General features: G+C 32.6%; 1 pseudogene; it reads left to right on the top strand.

The window, feature by feature from the left end:
• The first annotated feature begins 6,173 nt into the window (after positions 1-6,173).
• Positions 6,174-14,541, top strand: LOC129063154 (transcription factor BTF3-like; annotated as a pseudogene).
• The last annotated feature ends 1,612 nt before the right edge of the window (positions 14,542-16,153 follow it).

Here is a 16,153-nt window from a genome sequence, read left to right as displayed (position 1 = left end):
TAGGGTTCTTAGGAAACATGTGAATGTCTTAATCTTGAAATGCTCCTCTTCTCATTTTTGTTTCTTCTCTTTGTCATCCATGGTGAGTGGTAGGATGTCATTAGAGTAAAGGATATCTTTGTTAAGAGAAATAAAATACTAGCAATGGCAAAGCTGATACAGCTTTTGCGATGCTCCACTTGAAAACGTATGAAACATTTAAAATGTCTTCAAGCAAAAAAAGTAAGGCACTGCTACTTGCCTTCAAGGACCTTGCCTAGAGTTTCCATGATTGCAAGAACATTTCTTTAAAGGACCATGTTATGAGCTATAGGACTTGATAGAGAATAGGGGAAAGTTGAGGAGATAAAGGAAAGAAGAGAGAAGACTATGATAAAAAGACTGTAGAACATTGAAAAAAATCTATTTGGATTAAAAATTAACTCAGTAGGAAAAAAATTTAATGTTTGGCTTCATTGAACAGGCTCTGAACTTCACTAGCACTCCTGAGTTATCTAAAATGATTGTTTTCTTTCAAGTAGAAGACTATACCTAATTGTCCTGCTAGATGTCAAAGATATAACGGAGATTAGTTTATGTTATCTACATTTTCTCCTATCAACTTGTTCAGCAGTAAAAATAGTGTCACTAAACCTCAACTTCTACCAGCTACTCACCTTTTATAGCATCAACATACTTGGTAAATACCCAAAGGGAAAAAAAATAGTTTATTCTACCTCCTGCCTAATTTCACACTTGATTCTTCCTATTTGATTTGAAAAGTGTTCTGCTTTTATCCACTCAACAAACTTTTATTGAATAAGTACTATGATGTGGACACAGCTACACACTGATTGATCTGCTTGAGAATTTAAGGTTTACCACTTGATGAGCTCCTAAAAATAACTTTCCAGGCTGTCTAATGTCTACACTTTTACTCACGATCTCTATTCTTGCTATCACATCCTACAACTTGCTATCATATAATACTGCTTGCTATCACATCATACTACTTTTTTCCAAAAATCTAGATTTTAAAACTTAGGCGAACAGTAACGTACTCTGTCAAGCCACCCTTGACCCTTCCCATCCTTCTGGAACATATGACACTCTTTCCTTTGTGCTCTAAGTTCATCTCTATTTCTATAATAACACCTATGTTATATAAATATATCTTTTGAAATATTTGTAATGGACATCATATTTCATCTTCCCAGATAATTTTTGGAAAGTTATTTCTTTATTGTTTAGTTCCTATGGTTCAGGAGGAACGAAGGCCACCTTCCTGCTTGCAGAATAGATACACAACTCAGAGCAAAACCAAACATAATACTAAGTTCTTCTAGTCACAATGAATGACTCAGGGAGAACAAATGACCCAAGTGGTAAAAACCAGATTCCACTTTGATATTGACATAGACACTTGGAAAGAAGTGGTCTATTTTCTGATTGCTAAACTAAGCATTATGTAAATTTGCAGGTAATATTTGCCACCATTGATTGGAAGTTGCCTGAGAGTGAAGCCATGAAAAAGAACAACCAAGAAGTCAAGAGGAAGAGAATAAACCCTACAATTATTTCAGCACCTGGATTTAGCTTTACCTTAAGCCATTTGTATCCCTGGATATTTCAGCTGTTCTTGCTAATGGAAATTAAATTTAGTTTAGGTTGAAATTTCATCATTTGCAAGTCAAAGAGTCTGCATGAATACATCATGACTGTCTTTGTCGCTATACTGTGATGTAGAAAGTGCCTCTTCTATTCTATGACAGGAATTTTGAGGAAGCGAGGTACTCAGTTTGTTAACTAATTAAGGAAGAATTAATGAGTGAAGTATAGCCTAGGAATACAAGATAAAATAAGTTTTTTTGCTTTAGTCTCAGTATACAAACAATTAAGTGCCCTTCCACCAAAACAAACAAAAACCTCCCAAGTAAAAATTACTTTCAAATTATTGTCCTTCATGCTGTTGAGTCATTTTTTGAGGTGATTCCTCAAAAAATTTTTAGGTGGCTTACTCAGGTTGGGTGCATTTTAATAATATCTAAGGTCAATCAAGACTTTTATTTATTTCTTAACACCAAATGATATCCTCCAGGTCCTAAAGTAATTTTAAATGGCACATGAGATGGCGTTTCTGTCAGTTCCCTTGGGATTGGGTTTCACAGTCTAATCAGACTCACCATTAACAATCTTCCCCTGGACAGGAACGAAGCTAATATAGTGTGATGAGAGAGTGTTGGCCGGTGGCTCAACTAGCTCTGCAAGTCTGCACATGTGGATTCTATTTTCAAACCTATGATTGATTTACTTTCTGACTATGGCAAACCTCTCCATTCTCCCATATGATGCTTATCAACAAATGGTGTCTGCTTAACTCATTTATTGAGAAAATATAACCACATTTCAAAACTTAGAAATTATTTCGCATGAAAAATTTTTGCCACAGTGCTATCCTGCATGTGTGATTTACTACCTGATCAAAATAAAACTACTTTGGGACAAGTTATTTAAAATTTTGAAAATTCATTATTTCCTCTTAATAAAAATACTGAACTCTTTTAGTAATTTGATATTTTTCTTATCTCAATTCAAGTGTTAGTTACAATCTCTGTCTTTAAAAAATGCCTTTTGAAGGTGCATTGTTTTTAAATGTTCACCAGTTGGTTCCTTGCAGATTGCAAACTATTCAAACAGGGTGAGATGATTTTTGAACAAGAATTTGTTGATTTACTTACTGACTTTAGAATTTTATGAAATAATCATCGGTTTCAATACAGTCATATCCAGAGGTGTGTGTGTGCATGAGTGCATATAATCTCCAAATACAAACTAGTAGGAAAAAAAGAAGCACTAATTTGGGATTCATTTTTCTTTTGATGTTATACAAATTTGAGCTAACTTATGCTGGGAAAAAATGGCATGAGCCGTGAAAAATAATTAGATCTCCTGGATCATTGCTGTACCTTAAAGTCAAGAGTTAGGACAGAAGTGATTCTGTTATTTGAAAATTGGTATTGGACAACGGGAGAAATTTTTTAAGACATTGTCGTATATAAATTTTCTAAAAAAATCTACCTATTTGTATACAGATCTATAATCAGAGTTATGTTGACTTATTATCTCCATGCTATGGAGCACAAGATGAGCATTGCCTATTTCTTCAAAGATTACAAAAGGCTGGTTACCTGGGACATTGTTAAGCCTTCCACTTTTGAAGAGTATTAACTAATGGCTTTGTGGGCCTTTGTTTTCACAGTTAATGGTTTAATTTGCCCAATGTTTCTTTTCTAGGGTCATTTTTTTGTTATTTTGGGTTTCTAATTATATATGTTGTTTAGCTTTTATTGTAAAAACCATTTCTTTTTGTTTTTGCACTTTTTAAAATCTGTGCTTTTGCAAAACACATCTTAAACATTGTTTAAATTACCTTTCTGTTTTATAATTGTGCAATTCTTTCTCATATTATTTATTTTATCCAAAAATTGCTCTTGAATTTATTTTTAATTTTTTCATTCAATTTCTTTACTGCTTTTAATTCTACTTATACCCTTCATTTGTCTTTCCTTAGGTTTATTTTGTGGTCTATTTCTATATTTTTAAATGTTTAATGCTTTAGATTTATTTTGTATCAAATTCAGTAACATTAATATGTAAGGCTCTGAATTTTTCATCAGAGCTCAATTTAGCTTTATCTCAAATATATTTTTATATGTAGTGCTATCATTTTTATCTATTTTGCATATTAAATATGTGTGTGTACACACACACTCGATACTGTTTGTTCTATACCACATTTTGGAATATGTTGTCCAGAATATACTATTTTTTAAAAATGTAAAATAACTTGAGAAGATTTAGTCTAGTGCCTGGATATTCATTCATGTATATACTTGGGTCACCTTATTAATTACTATACACATCTCTATCTTTTCAATTGCTTGATTTTTCTTGGGATATAAGATTTCTTTAGTTGCTCCCTTATTTTTACTGAGTTTCTATAGATTTATCTTTGAGAATCTGCTATTCTTATAATATATATTTGATTGCTATTTGCTGCATAACAATTCATCCTCTAGCTCAGGATCATTAGTTTTCTAAAAGTTTGGTGTTAACTCTGTACCAATCATGATAAATCATGTTGGGTACAGACTTTAAAAAATTATCTGTTCTATGTAATTATTTTCATGTTAGATATGCATGTTTATGCTTTCTTAATAGTCGCTTAATTGTTAATCTAATAATGATGTTTTGATTCTCAGTTTTCTCCTTGGTTCTACAGTCTCTGTATCACTCTGTTGTTTCATTATCATCTTTGCTTTATTTTTGTTTTATTGATTTTGCTTTGCTTAGCATTTTTTCTGGATCTGAAAATATTTTTAGAAAATATTTTTTTGGTATCTAATTTAAGTTCTATAAGAAGGGATTTTTAAGCTTGTGCTGCATTTTATGTTCTTAAAATTGTGCTGCCATTTTTTTTCCCCATAGTGGTTACAATATTTCTTTTTACCTTACTCATATTTTAAGTTGGTAGTGTTATCTAAATATTTTCCCCAGTAATAGTTTATACAAATTTTCCATGATTTTTATGCTTCCTTATTTGAAACCTCTTGGTGTTTACTTCAGACTATCATAAAGTTTGAGGGCTGATTATTGCTGGTTTGTGTTCTGACTGTGTTTCTGTGCTCTTATTTTAGATAGAAGGCACTGGTTCATCGGTGGACATTGTGTTTCAACATGATTAGTGGATTTTATGTCTTATCCTTTTTTATTAAAGATTTTATACCACATAGATACAAATCTCTCCTGATTCAACAGGAGATCGATTTGAATTTAATATCAAAGTCAAATCATGAAGGCTTCATTTCTCATGGACTCCATCACAGGGGTTGCACCCATACCTTTGCCAAACTTTCCCCAGTAGCACTCTACCTCCTCTCTGGGCCAGAGGACAGAAAAATAGCCAAACTTTGTAGTGGTCAAACAGAACTTTCATTGAAGCCGTTTCATTGGGTACTTACGCAACCTCAGAGATTCTATGTAACTCATGTTCCCTTTTGTATTTCTGTCTGACAATTCCAGCTTATTCTTGTTGACCATTATTATTCTATGTTGCTTCTCCTGCCTTTCAGCCTACAAAAAAGATAAACTTATTCATCTTTACTGTCTAATTCTTATGATGATGATGACATTTGCCTTCTCTTTCTTTTAGCTATCTGTCTGCAGATAAAATTAATTACTCTGGAAATAAGGTTTGCCAATTATTTAACCTGAAGTAATCCCATTTCCCATAGCTCAATCAAAACTCTGGGAGGTAAAACTTCTGAAACAAATGTTCTTCATATCCACAATGATCAATCCACTAGAATTTTTTTTTTGAAAAATCCATTTTACTTTTGTTAGTCCTATGATGACAATGAGACATGCAAATCATAAAAAATTCATTTTGTTTTAATTTCTATAGTCTATGATATTTGCAAGGCTAAAGGCAAATCTTTTTTTTTTTTTTCAGTTTTGCCACACTAATTTGTCCTGGTCAGGCCAAAATATCATTTTAGTTCATGTGGTATTTAATTGTGAACAGCAATGGCTAGAGGATTTTAAGGGTCAGTAGGTCCAGATGTTTGGTCATTAGTCACCACCATATAACCCACCTTCAATATAATAAATATGGATAAAATAAGGAAACACTTCAGCCGTCAACAAGATTAGTGTTCAAGACTAATAGGAGCCTGATTTCTGCTTTTTAACTTTGTTAACATTTAACCCTTTGAGGGCAGAGGATTTCACTTGAAGTAAATCTCTCCTCACACACTCTGCTCTTATTTTCTGAAGTTTATATACCTTCATTAACGACACGTCTATTCACCAAAGAAGTGCAGGCATGCTTTTAAGTATTTTAATACTTAACATCACACTTCATATCTTTTTCTTAACAACATATTGGAATGTTTAAGAAGGTGGTTTTGTTGGACAGTCAGGTAATTGTCTGATAAAGTGACCTGTGTCTGTGGTTATGGAACAGCCTATTTAAAAGAATTTAGTACACATATTGGGCTGATCTGTGCTTCCCTAAACAATAAAAATTCTTTCAAAACTTTCTGTGTGTTTACATCTTTTTGGTATTTATATAAAATGAAAAGCAAACATTCTAAAATTTTTCATCTTTAAGGTAGTATTTCTCACCTGGTACAATGGAAATAGGAACCAACAGCCATGTGGTACAGGCCTTGGATCTAGCTACCCCAGAAGTCATTTCTGTAGGTTCTTCTGCAAAAACTGGGGATAATACTACTACTAACCAGGTAGGCTATTGTTTGATCTAATTAGATTTTGTAGTCATGCAATCCTTTTCTTATCCTTATTTGCATCGACATTGTACAATATTCTGACACATAGGCTTGCAAATCACCTATCTACTTGAAAAAGTGTATTAGATTATTGGCTAAAAAGGGAAAGTAACCAGTTTGGATCTATTTGCTGATATTTTGCTGGTATTTCGGCATTACAAAATGCCTTTAATGTCTATTATTTTACATCTAGTTTTTTTATGGGAATTCTTACATTTTATTATTATATTAAGCACCCTTTTGATTCCATATTTGGGGAACTTTTTTTATGTCATAATTCTGTACTATTAAGGAGTTGCTTAAATTATAGTTTTATCTTAGGAAAAAACTCTTAATTGGAAAAAACAAAAAAGCAAAAGTTATTTCAGTGTACGAGGAGGCACTGTATATTGCCTTGTATAATGCAAAGTTTGTTGCCCAAATTTTTCAGGGAAAAATAAAGACGCACATTATATATGGGTAGTACATTTATAACGTTTTTATTTTTTTAAATTTATTCCTATGCGTTAAAAGTGTAACCCTAGAAAGGAAGAATGATATCTGAATGCAAAATAATACCCTGGAATATGATAATCAGTTTAGTTTCTAAATACAAATAAAGAAATAATTGAATTAAAAAACTTAAATGGGAGGTTTTTTTCCCTGAAAGCTTGGTTCAAAAACGTGGGAGCACATTTTACATGGGAGTGCACTATACATAGCAAAATACAGTATTTTTAATAAAGACATGATGGCAGTTGTGACCCAGTTGAGTGTGGATTATTTTTGCTCTACTCCATTGTTTCAAAACCCTAATCTTGGTCCTGTTAAAATTATAGATTGGCTGCTCCAGGCTTTGAATCCCTCCTTGACCTATCACAGGGCTAGGAGGCAATGATCCAGCTGAAAATAATTGTTCAAATGGAAGAAAGTAGTGGGAAAGTTATGGATCACCCAGTCCACCCCAAAATTGGGAGTCCATTGACAAAGTCACAAAACAGCCCCAGAAATCCTTCCTTTCTTTATGACTTCTGTGGTGTTTCTTCCTATTTCCTTCTCTCCCACTGTTTCTTTTTATTCTCTCACTTTCTGCAATTTATTCCTCCCTTTTCTCCAAATATTAATAATAATCATCTCATTCCATATGGTCTATTCTCCTGGCACAATGCATTTTTTGTGAAAAGCAAATATAAGTAATTTATTACTTGGTCAATCATATCCTGAGAGAAAGTCAAATTTTTGTAAGCATCAATAAAATAATTAGCTGAATTTTTCAACCTCTCAAGATTTTTGCACATTTTGAAAGCTTAATCAGCTTTTGGGTTTATTTAAAAATTGGACTAAATTGTTATGAATGTTTACTTACCCATAACCTTTATTTTTCACGACCATTTCTTAATCAAAATATATAAAGTGGTTACATTTAGTATGTGTGTGCAATGCATACATGGATAAGTACATATTGTTTTCATGAGTATATATATTTGTCAGTTAATATTTATTTGTATTGATTTCCTCTTACAAATCTAAAAATGAGCTTTCCAATACTTACATCTATCCTTACTGAATCTGGGGACATTGTCACACATTGTTATAAAGCTAAGGAGAAAATACCAAATTTCTTTTTCAAATGTTGACCAAATTCTTTATAGATTTTTTTCTTCATCTTCTTCAGTAAACCTTGTAACTAAATTAGTACAGCTGTCTGAAAAATAAGATTTAAAGCTTTCAAATGTTTTCTTGGTCTTAGAACTGATGCTTCAGTAGACTTTCCACCAGAAAGGTGGATTAGTATAGCCTGTTTTCTTAACACAATTTTTAAACAGAACTGATAGCCTAAAATAAGGAGTGCATTTTGTTTGTTAGGACATGTATGGAATTTAAAAAGACAACATATTTTCACCTTATCAGTATCAAGGAAACCAAAATAGGTTGTTTAGGAAACAATTTCATACCACTTCAATGAACAATAGAAGGTTAAATGAAATCCTTAAACGTGGCAGGCTTCTATCAATGAAATGGATGCTTACAAAATAAGAAGAGGCATTTAATGGTGAAGAACATTAGTGTGTCATCTTAGTAGAGCTATCAATCAGGCATAATTCTCTGTTAAAGATACTTGACATATAATAGCAATCTTGAGTGTACACACTATAATCTGGTTTTATTGGAGCACACACATCAGTAGAAGCCATGTATATTGATTAGGGAGAAATGAGGCATTACAAAATCTGCGACAGAATCTCAACCCCTCAAGAGAAGAACGGGTTTAGCAAAGAACACAGCACCTGCTACTTTTCACCAAGTAAGATTTAGGGATTTATTTTTTCTTTTAACTGAGCTGAGAATATGGACTTGAGAGAATACCTCAGAATTATAATCATAGATCTAAGATGAAAGGTCTTAAAGGTATGTCATAAATTGTAGAAATATAATTCATGAAAAATAAATAGAAAACATGAACAAAATATAAATAATTTGATTGCACTCCTCCAATTGTCAGTGTGTGGGTGGTATCTGAGTATAAACTTGTGCTTTGGGCTACAAAGACATTCCTATTCGGTACAGGAATTTTTCATAAAGAAACAGCAGGTTTTGTATATTGTATTCGAGCTTCTGACTTAGTTTATGCAGTCATTGTTTGTGCTAATGGCATTATTCAAATGATGAGACACTTTCCCACAGAGTGAAGATCAAAAGCCCCACACAAATAGTGTGTACTTCATCATTTTAATAACACGATACTTATTTTAATACATGTGAGGGAAAAATGCATCTAATTATGCCTAGTTAAGCATGTCTAAGTCTCCTTTAATACTAAGCTATATCAAAGTGGGCAATTTTCTTAAAAGCAACAGAAAGCTAGAATATCAACAAAATATATATAAAAATAATAATAAAATAAAGGAGAAGAGACATAATATTTGCTGAGTGTTTAATATGGGCCATTTCTAATTTCTAGTCCAACATGTAAAGAGCTTGGGAGTCATCAAGGTAGCAGGTAGACCTGCAGAAAACAATGAATAGGCAGATACAACAAAACACACTTACCTGAGGCAAAAGCTTGGGAGCATATCCCCACAACTGGAGCCCATATCAGTGGTAAGACTTTAAACTATTTGATGAATTGCTGGAGGGACAGTAAGAGTTAAAAACTAAGTCGAGGCTCAGTGTTGGTGTGGGGGACTGGGCGGGTTGGCCACACTTTGAGGGTTTTACTTTCAGTTGCCCTACCAGGTTTCAACTGTGAAAATTTTAGAAAATATTACCTCATACTTCCAGCAGAGGGAAGGGAAAAGTTACCATTTTGAAGTATTTCCAGAGCTCTCTGTCTCAACAAAATCTGGCCCCAAGGAAACTATCTTACAATAACTTAACTGAACAGTTTTACTAGAGCTTATCCAATCTGGGAGAAGGGAAATACCAAACTTAAGCCTGGTCTAGCTTTTGATATTGGGGAAGAGAAATACCCATCTCAAGTTCACTAGAAGAATGAAACCTTATCATAGTACTACAGATCATTTTCCCTCTCTCTGACTTCACCACCCTATCAACAGTGTTCTTATATAATAACAGGAATACAGCTAAAGTACTTAAACTTCAGACACTATATAAAGGGTCTCTAGGAAAGTCCAAAACTATGTGGGAGTCAAAAACATGGAAACTAAAGTAAATTTTAGCTTCTGAAACTACAGATATAGCAAACATAAATACAACCTAAGCATTGGACAGGAGACATCAAAACTCACAATGTTCCTTTTCCCTGATCGTCAGGTCCGGCATTCCAAAAAAATTACAAGTTTTGATAAAAAAAATTAAAAAATAAAAAGCATTCTCTGGAGGCAAAGCAAACATCAGAACCAAAACCAGATGTAGAAGAGATTTAGAAATTATTTCCCTGGAAATTTTAAAAACTATGATTAATATGTTAAGGACTCTACAGGAAAAAAAAAAAGTGGACAACAGGAAAGAACCAGTAGGTAATATAAGCAGAGAGATGGAAATTCTAAGAAAGAATGTAAAGGAAATGGTAGAAATCAAGAGATTGTAATAAAAATGAAGAATGCCTTTGATGAGCTCATCAGAAGACTGGTCACAGGTAAGGAAAGAATCAGTGAACTTGAAGATATGCCAATAGAAGCCTCCAAAACTGAAATGCAAAGAGAAAGAAAGAAAGAAAAAGATGCAACAGAATATCCAATAACTGTGGGATGATTTAAAAAGGTATAACACATGCATAATGGGAATACCAGAAACAGATGAAAGATAGAAGATATTTCTTAAATAATAGTAGCTGAGAATTTTTTAAAATTAATGACAGACACCAAATCACAGGTACTAGAAGTTGAGAGAACATTAAGAAAGAGAAATACCAAAACATTCTTTACTTACTCACATCATATTCAAATTTAAAAAATCAAAGAAAAAGTCTTTAAAGAAGCCAGAAGAAAAAACTATATTACCTACACAGAAACAGGAATGAGAATTGCATTGAAATTCTTTTCAGAAACTGGAAAAACTATACAAGCAAGAGAACGGAGTGGAATATTTAAGGTACCCAACAATATTGTTCTTCAAAAGTGAGAGAGTACTTTTGCAGTTATGCTTTGTTAATGTAAGCTCATCATTTGTAACAAATGAACCATTACTGTGGGAGTTTATGATAATGGAGGATGATACGCATGTTTGGGAATAGGGGGTATTTGGGAAATCTATGTACTTTCAATTTTGCCATAAACCTAAAACTGCTAAAAATTGTCTTTTTAAAACATACATTTTTAAATTTAAAAAGGTAAAACAGAAGTACTTTCTCAAACAAAAATTCAGAAAATTTGTTCTGGGTAGATTTGCCTTGCAAGGAATGTTAAAAAGTTATTCAAAGGGAAGGCAAATTATATAGGTCAGAAGCTCAAATCTGCATAAATAAAAGAAGAGTTTTAGAAAAGGAGTAAGTGAAGCTAAACTATTTTATTTTTCTATACATATTTGATCTAATAGGTAAGTTTATTCAAAATAATGATTATGTATAGCTTATGGATAAGAGCAATAAGGGACAGACATGCTAAAAGGAATAGGGGAAGGAAATGAAAACACTATGTTAAAGTTACACTAACCATTAAGCAATACAGTATTTTTTAAAAGTGAATTTTGATTAATTGCATATGTATATAGCAAGCTGTAGGGCAAATATGGGCCATTTTACATGGTTTAACTCACATAATTCAATCAATCCTGTGTAGTAAATACTCATATTCTATTGTAAATGTAAAAACTAAATATACAGGGTCTGGCAGAAGTAACTCCAGCTTGAGTGTGGTTGGTAGGGTAATAATATGGGTGTAATAATTTATAGTTTTAATTTGAACATTTCACCTAAAATGTCACATGGTGTGCTTGAGTGTGATAGTGTTATGTTACAGAATTACATGCTTACGATTTTGTAATAAAAGATTTTGTGATAAAAATGGGGTGTTAATTGTGCTAAACTCTGTAGTTTAGAAAAACAAACTAAATATTTTTTGGTTAGAAATCTAAGTCTCATAAAAGTTAGTTAAATCATGTAACTAATAACTGGAGGCCTCATGATTTTAACCCATTTCTGTCAGCTTTCAAATCCTGTAATTTTTACCACAGGTTCATGATGTTTCTCATTTGTGAGCTATTTTTAAAAGATTAAGGAGCAAACTCATAAATTAATTATCAAAGAAAATTCAAACAAAAAATATAGTTCTTTATTTAAAAAATGATATCAATATAAGAAATATATTTAGAAGTGGCAAACCTGCTTATAACATCTACTTTAATAATGGGTAATGATAAAAATACATATTAAAAAATTCTAATTCTTTACATTCCTGGGTTAGTACTGTTGTCTAAAAACTTAAAGGTATAAAATATCAAATGGTGATGTCCTCCATTGTCCTAGAGAGGCATCCAAATCTTACCTCCAAAGCCAGTTCAAAGGTTTATTTATTCCTTCAATAAATCTTTATACGGCATGCCCTGAATGAGAAATCTCTCGGATATATCTGCACCAGAACAGCTCTCATTCCTAGAAATTTCATATTAAAAGCTCCCCTCATTAGTCCTAATTCCGCTTTTCAAATAAAAAAACAGTATCTTTGCTACGCAATAGCCTTGGACATATATGAAGTGTGTCTCTTGACTTGTCTGGATAAACGTTCCTATACTTTTTCTTTGAAGATGAGGGTAGGGAGAGTCATGACTTGCATTTTTCTAGCTGCCACCCTGAGGAATAGTTTCAGATAGGTGGCCAGGTCCCCCGCTGGGAGTATGCAAGAGGCAATCAATTCATGTTTCTCTCACACATTGTTGTTTCTCTTCTCTTTCTCTCTCCATTCCTTTCTCTCTAAAAATAAATAAATAAAATCTTTAAAATAATATATATTTATATGTAACATAATATATTATATATAAAATATACAATTATATTTAATATTTGAATGTAGAATACACAGAACGTGGCTATTCAAAATGAGGTTAAAAAAAAAAAGGAGACCCTTCTCTGGCTCCTAAGTCTGTGATGTGTGATAGAGCATATGGAGCTAGCTCATAGAGGATGAAATTTAGGAAGGAGTAAGCCAATAATCTATATTTTAGACACATGGTGTATAGGGTACTATGGGCTATCCAGGCATAGGTATATAAAACACAGATATATTAATCTGCAAACTCTAGAATGCCTGTAGAGGAGAAAAAAGATCTGGAATGCAAGAGTAAACAGGTATGATGTGTAGCCAGAGAAAATGAATTTGCTCAGAAGAACAGGCAGATGAGAAAGGGGAATGTACCGAAGAAAGAATATTGGGGGACATCATAGAAATTGCTTAAATTGAGATATTAGTTAATCTCAATTAGACTAGATAAATAATATTCAAATGAAACAACTCCATGTCACTCCATAAAAGATGTCAAATTCAAATGATTTCATAAGGAAAATTCCACAAACATTAAATTTTCCAAAGCATACACCAGTGAACTTTTACCTGGAAGTGATTTATTTATTTATTTGTTTGTTTGTTTGTTCATTTGTTTATTTTTGTGCCAGGGAACATTTGTCAATGTCTGGAGATGTTTTTGATTGTTACATCTGGGCAAAGTGGTGAACTGTACTACTGGCCTCTAGAAGGTATAGGCTGGAAATGCTGCTAAACATCCTGTATGCACAGGACAGACTCCACAGCAAAAACCTATTGGCCCAAAATGTCCACTGTACCAAACTTGAGAAACCTGCAAGGAAAGGAAAACATTTTTTAAAAGAAACTTATTCTTAGTTATGTTTTCAGTCAAGTGATATTCCAAACTAAAAAACTAGCAAAGATGGATAAAATAAATAATGAACAAAGATTGTCCATGTAATTACATCAATAAAATATGAGCAAATCCAATGTTCTTATTAAAAGACTATACCATGACAGAAAAAGCTTTATTTCAGGAGTTTAAAAATGATTCAGCAAAAACAAACCTGGTAATAATATCTAATTTCAAAAAATAATGGAGTAAGATCTTGTGTCCCTGCGTGTGCGTGCTTATTCTCAACTGGTCTGCCAAAGACACCCTGAGCACCAACCCTAGTCCCCTACGCCGCCCCATTTTCTCTCCAACAAGATGAAAGAAACTATCACAAAACCAAGAGAAACGGGCCAAACTGCAGGCACAAGTGCACACTGGCGGGAAAGGCGCTGCTCCTAGAAAGAAGAAGGTGGTTCACAGAACGGCCACCGCCCATGATAAAAAACTTCAGTTCTCCTTAAAGAAGTTAGGGGTAAACAATATCTCTGGTATTGAAGAGGTAAATACGTTCACAAACCAAGGAACAGTCACCCACTTTAACAACCCTAAAGGTAAGGCTGAACCCTTTCACCATTACAAGCCACGCTGACACAAAGCGGCTGACAGAAAGGCTACCCAGCATCTTAAATCAGCTTGATGCAGACAGTCTGACTAGTTTAAGGAGACTGGCTGAAGCTCTGCCCAAACAATCTGTGGATGGAAAAGCACCACTTGCTACAGAAGAGGATGATGATGATGAAGTTCCAGATCTTGTGGAGAATTTTGATGAGGCTTCCAAGAATAAAGCAAACTGAATTGAGTCAACTTCTGAAGAAGATAAACTTGAAGAAGTTACAGGGAGCTGCTATTTTGTATTATGATTGCTTTTTCAAATTTTGTTTATGGATCTGATAAAATCTAGATCTGTAATATTTTTAAGCCCTAGCCCCTAGGACAGTATAGCTCTTGCTTATACACAAATGATTTTTTTGCAGCTAATTAAGCTGAAGAAGCCTGGGAATAAAGTTTGAAACCAAAGTTAATAAAGTCTTTTGCCTAATATAGGTGTTTTTTTGGTTTGGTTTTGTTTTTTTAAATTTCATTGACACTGATTTGTACACAGAGCGCAAAGCTGTTTGTAGAAAGCTAATCATGGCATGTAATATGACAGATAATCTTTGATGGAATTTTATCATTAAAGATTTAACATGATAGTATAACATAAAAAAAATGGAGTAAAACTGCATCTCAACATATCCCAAACATTGTTTTATAAAATTCAATATCCAACCCTAATTTAAAAATAATAATTCCAACTTAGTGATTGAAAGAATCTTCCTTAACATGGTAAAAAGTATATATTTGAAAAAAAGTATATTGAACAGTGAACTATTAGAATTAAAAAGATAAAAAGTGTGACAATCACCACTGTATTCAGCTATACTTTATCATACAATAAGATGAAGTCAATAGTATAGATTTTAGAATGGAATAAAAAGAGTAATCATATATATAAATTTTTAAATGCTTAGAGAATTCAAGAAAATAGACAGAAAATATTCAAATTGTTGAAAGTAGAAAATTTTATTAAAGCAAGATAAAAAAAATCATTAACTTCTTTAATACCAGGAACTATCAACTTATCATCACGAGTTAAACTAGTCATTCTTTTCACTTTAATAATAGTGATAATAAGCCTGAAATAGAGGCTTTTTTTTTTCTACCCACTATCTCTTTCTCATCTTTTATATAGCAACCTCACAGTTTTATGGTGAGAGACTGAAGATGTCCATTACATGTTACTATCTAGATCACCGGACCTACTCTAGCCATCTGTTCTTTATGAATCCATTATTATTTTTCTTTGTTTATAGAAATACCCTATAAAGCTAAGTTGATTTACACGTGTTTGTTAATTTATTGCTTTTGACCAAAGAACTAAAAAACTAATATGTGGAGGAGCAAAAGAAAGAAAATTTCAATCAAAAAAGAAAAAAAAAAACCCAAAAAACAAAGCATGAGCATTAGGTATATGTTGTTCCTGGGAGAGGAGACCCAATCAGTTAAGATTTAAGTTTTCTCATAAATTAAAAATTATAATTCCTTTTTACTAATCAATACTGTATTTTATTTCAAAAACATATAAAAGAAACTAGTGCAGTTTTTACAAGTACAATTCAGTGGATCCTCTCATCAGACAATAAAAAAACAAATAAGCCCTGTTTATTGTAGGAAAGAGCAAGAATAAACACATAAATGAACAGACGTAAAAGAAATTCTGCTTAACTAATTGTACTAAAAAGATATTCAGTAACTTTACAAATTGAAAACCAGTAATAAATTATTCAAACAGAATTATACCTTTCTTCCTATATCACACAAACACACACACAAACATACACTCAAATTCCAATTTGAGCAACATTTTCAGGTATAAAGTATAAACCAGAAAATTTTAAGAAAAATGTAGGAGATTATTGTCATCATCTTGGTATTGGGAGGGTGTAGGTTAGAAAAAGAAACTCAGACCAAATATCATGAGGGGAAGGACT

This window comes from Pteronotus mesoamericanus, unplaced genomic scaffold, assembly GCF_021234165.1.
Source record: "Pteronotus mesoamericanus isolate MK-2021 breed Mesoamerican mustached bat unplaced genomic scaffold, CSHL_Meso_final scaffold_85, whole genome shotgun sequence".
NCBI classification, from domain to species: domain Eukaryota; kingdom Metazoa; phylum Chordata; class Mammalia; order Chiroptera; family Mormoopidae; genus Pteronotus; species Pteronotus mesoamericanus.
Note: the sequence above shows the minus strand (reverse complement) of the source record. Positions and strands in the feature narration are given on the sequence as shown.